The following is a 5,229-nucleotide window of genomic DNA, read 5'->3' on the forward strand; positions in this document are numbered from 1 at the left end:
AGAAGAAGGAAGAAGAGGTGAGGAAGTTTGGACCGTTTGGCAACAAATGGTATGAATCACCGATGGGTGATTTCGAGGAGTTCGTAGGCGGCAAGCACGCCATTCGACCACCATGAGGTGGTAAGTCAATTGTTGTATATTTTCTTTCGCAATTAGTTTTAGTTTTTCTTTGTAGTTTTGTTGTTGTATGGCGTTGTTATTTCATTTTAGTAGTTAAATGAACGTTGTGGGTGTGTTCCCTATATAACCCTCACGAGACCTACTCGTCCTCCCAAGCTATTGGGGGGTTTAAAAGGGCTTGTTGCATACGCTAAATGCAACCGTGATTCCTACGAAAGTGAGTTAGGATTTGTTATTGTTGTACATTATTTTTCCACAAAAATCAAGGTAATTTAACGCATGATTTGGTAACCCTTTCATAAAAATGGTAGAACTAAGTAGCTAACAAATTTCAATGGTTGTGAGAAGCATGCTTCTACACAAGGGTTAAAATTTGTAGGTATATCATGTTCGAGGGACGACCGTTTTTGTGAAGAGAAGAAGAAAACAGGAGCATCTAGCGGAAAAAAAAAATCAGGTGCATGCGTTTCCTTTTTACCTTGATTTTTTAGATTAGTAATAAGTGGATTGTAATTGTATATTATTTTTTGGGGTGGAATTTTTGGGAAGTTAGCCGTGTCACATCCCTTGTGCGTTTTAAAACTCTAGTTCTTACACATTGAGGACAATGTTTACCTCAAGTGTGGGGATGGGGGAGTAGTAAAAGTTTTCGATTTTGACCCGTTCATTTAAACACTACACATTGAGGACAAAGTTTACCTCAAGTGTGGGGATGAGGGAAATTTCAAAAAATTTTCAAAAATGTCTTGTTTCGAAAGCGATCTTAAAGCACAAGTAACTAAGTCAACGAGGGATGTCACAACCCATTTGGTCTTTTGTCATGGTCAAGTTCAAATTAATAGCATGACGGGTATTTAGCGGGTGGTTATTTGGGAATAATCCGCTTAAGAAATTAGCATTTTATGCATATCACATACCATACCCTTATACGTGAGGTTTTGAGCCACTTTTATATCATAGATTTACATATACATGTTTCTTTGTTTGAGTGGACCATTAGTCGCGTATTGTAGAACTTGCAACTTTTGATACGTACGAGACCATAGACCAAATACAAGCACGAGAATGATTAAGGCATTAGGTAAACCTTTTCCTTTTACACCATTTTTATATCCTTACCCAAAAGTTATCCCTTAGTAGCCAATTTTGAGCCTAATCCTTTCGTTTGACCACCCTATAGCCCATAACCTTAAACCTTTTTCTTTTAAACCCGTGTGATGGAAATTCGATTATAGGAGTCGAGTTTGTATAGTTTTATTTGATTGTTTGCATAAAAAAGAGCAAAATCAGAAAATGTTATGAAAAAGAATTGAAAATCATTGAGAAAAGAACAAAAAAAAAATAATATGAAGTTAGTGGTTGTTGAATAAAAGGCTAAAGTTGTTGCCTCGTAGTGATGTTTATAGTTTAGTTTTGTTTAGAGTAGTCATTTGTAATAAAAATCGAATTTTCATCACCTTAGCCATTTTATAATATCTGATTTCCTACCCGTAGCCTAGCCCCGTTACAACCCTTACAAAGACCTTGTGACTTGTGCTTAGTATTCGTGATCAGTGGTGGAGAATGATTGAGTTGCAAGCCTATGCGGGTACGTGTTATAATCGGTTTTGAACGATTAATTAGTGAAGTGCTAATACATTGTAAACATTAGCCAATTTATAAGCTGAGTGGAGAGAACATTGTGAGGGATATGCATGATTTGTTGGTTTCACGGGCGGGTTAATCTTGGAAAACCATTTTTATATGTGAATTCAGTTTACCGTTAAATATGTTGAAAATTGTAAAGAGTCTGCACTTTAGTATGACAATTGACCTTAACCTTCGTCTCGGGAATGGGGAGTGTATTATTTGTTTGACCCACGTGAAAGTGAAAAACAAATTTGCTTGAGGGCAAGCAAACGACAAATGTGGGGATGTGATACGTGGTTGAAACCGGTGATCGTTTATGCTTAAGTTGATGTTTTTACGTAGCTTTTAATCTTGAATAGCCTACTTTTATTGGTATTTGTGTTTTACAGGTCTAAAAGAGTTTAAGGAGCTAATCGGGAGTTAAACGGAGCACCGGGACGCGAAACGGATCAACCAGGGATGTGAAATGAAGAAAACCGGGTTAATCACTACGATTGGATGTATTTTGGGGAATGTTGATGGATTTAAAATGAATATATTGGAAGATGGCATGATAGAGGGCTGAATTACGAGAACGCGGACGAAAACGGTGAGTAAAACGGAGCTATAACGAAGAAGTTATGAAGAAAACAGTTTTGGACGAAACCGACAAAACGAGGCAGCGTCGGGGACGCCCAAAAGGGCCGTCGGCGACGCCCTCTGGATTGTTCCGTCGGCCAGAAACCTCCGTAAACAGCTAATTAAGCCGTCGGGCGAAACTGAGACTTCCAAGGGCCGTCGGGGACGCCCTAAATGGCCGTCGGCGACGCCACCTGCATTCTCATATCGCGAAAAACTTGATTTTTGAGTTGGGAACGAGTTATAACATCAATTTTGACCAAGAAACGGGGGTTACACAATATTTTGAGTTTTGAAACCATTCTTAGAGCCATCTTTCACCCATTCTTCATCTCCCATTCCACCAATCATCCTTCCTACATCCCGAATCAAGAACAAAATCACCATCATCTTCTTGATTCCAAACCCTAGTTCCATCAATTCATCAAACCATTCATCCATTCACCATAATCACTCACCTAAAACCGTAATCCTCATCCATCAATTCATCTTCAAGCTTCACGATGATCCAATTCACGCTTCCAACATCCGGTGATCAAGTTTCTTCGATCATGCTCGGCTAATTCCTTGGAGGTTTCACCCCGGTGTAGACTTTTGTAAGGTTTAGGGTTTATTATGTTTTGTTAATTGTTTTGTGACAACTTGAATTGCATTTGAATCTTAGACAATTGTCCTACGTTGGTATTGAATTTGCAAACTGTCGAGTGAATGATTAAATTTGACTTTGTGAAATGAATACACGTATTTATGCCTTGTCTTTTGGTAGGATTTGCTAGTCCAAAGTAACGAAGTGTATCATGGTCCGTTGTTTACGACGTTGATAGCGATTGACACCTAAGCTTTGTGATTGCGACCCGTTAATGAACTATTTCAAGTAAAGCTAATTAAAATACATAGTAACCCTAAGTCTTGCGTTAGTTGAAACCGGGTGTGAACCTTGTTTTCTTATTATTGTTCATTCAATCGTTTTCAATTCTTGCAATTAGTTACTCACTAGTAGTTAATCCATTAAATCATTCTAGTAATTCTAATTCACATATTCCAATTAAACAAAAATACGAAAATATATCTTAGCAAGCTTCATAATTGTGACAACTTCATAATTCAATCAAATCCGTACACAAACCACATACTCTTCGTGGTTCGACCCCTCACTACCACTAGCTATTTGTTAAGGGTAATTAGAGTATATAAATATTATCTTTGACCGGAGCGCGACACTCCGATCACATACCACCTTTGAATTATTCTTTTTCTGATTTTAATTTTCTTAGTTTTATATCAATTTTGTATAGTTAATTATGATTTTCATTATTAAAATATATTGGAAACTATAACAATTGTGAATGTGAATTAACTAGTGGGATGTGGTGGCTTGTCATAGTGGCTCAACCCACTTGTATCGAAACAAAAAAACTATAAAACGAATACTAATAAATAAAATCGTGATATAGTCAAAAGGATGTTGATAAATGATATGTGTCTACGTCGAGTTGAAAATCATAAAAAATGAATATCGACACTAGTATCTGTACCAACGTTGTTTGGTAAGTATCAGTTCGGATTCTTACAACACTAATCGAAAACTACAAAATATGAATACTGACACCTATCCCTCACTTGTGGCCTAGTGGTAGGAGACTTGAGTTTTCCAATGGATACTCAAGTTCAATTCCCACTTGTGTCATACTAGGGTAGATATTGGGCAATTATGGTGACAAACCCACCGAGGGGGATTCGATCCTGAGCCGCACCCCGGTTTTCATCCGGCTGTTACTTCAGCGAGGCTTCTCGTGCGGAGGCAGTACGGTTTTCGGGGGAACGTTGTAACCAAGTCTGACCAACCTAGCGCGGGCCCGGTTAATACAACGTAGTCTGGGCAGATCTTGGCTAGGGCCGCCGTTTAGGCGGTGTGACATTGGGTCACTCAAAAAGAAAGTCACCGTTCAAAAAAAATGAATACTGACACCTGTTCCGATAAATTCGGTACGGATACCGATATTGTTCAGTCAACATCGGTTCAGTTTTTTACAGTACCAATACTCGGTATAGTTAACAATACCAAATAAGTACTATATTTTAAATACAATTCCGATTTTAATAAAATTTGTACTTGAATTTTGAAAAAAAAAGTTTAAACAACTACGTATTTAGTTTTTTATTTATTTTTTAAAAAGTTGATGATTGTAAGTTATTAATTAAAATTACTTAAAAACTATATTATGTATAATAAAATTTGTAGAATATTATATATAGTAGAGGATGTAAAATAGAAAGTTAAAAAAAGTAAAATAAAATAAAAATTTTTGATGAAATATTAATCGTGTTATATATGTAATACTTTTAGTAAACTTTTATTTTCATTTTTTTGTCTGGAATTTAATATATTATAATATAATAATTTATTATTACTATTATTACTATATATTACTATATATTATTACTTTACTATATATTAATAATTAATAATTAATAATAATAATTAATAAACGAATTTAAATGAATAGTGATTTTAATATTATAATAATATATAGTTTTTTAATACTTTTATGCTATATATTAATAAACGAATTGAAATGAATAGTGATTTTAATATTATAATAATATATAGTTTTTTAATACTTTTATTATTTTAATATTATAAAATATTATAATAATAGTTATTTTTAATTTTAACTTTAATCCTTTTTTTAATATCAGGGCTTGGGATACGCTTTGTGTCAACCGGTATCGAACCAGCATTGGTATCGAAAATACCGATACGATCTTGTTCTATATCAGTACATGAAGGTAAAAATTGGTTTAAAGTTTAAACTGTCGATTTTAAGTATGAGTAATTACATATATATATCGTCTTAATAC

The sequence above is a fragment of the Helianthus annuus genome, chromosome 3 (assembly GCF_002127325.2).
Source record: "Helianthus annuus cultivar XRQ/B chromosome 3, HanXRQr2.0-SUNRISE, whole genome shotgun sequence".
Taxonomy (NCBI): Eukaryota; Viridiplantae; Streptophyta; class Magnoliopsida; order Asterales; family Asteraceae; genus Helianthus; species Helianthus annuus.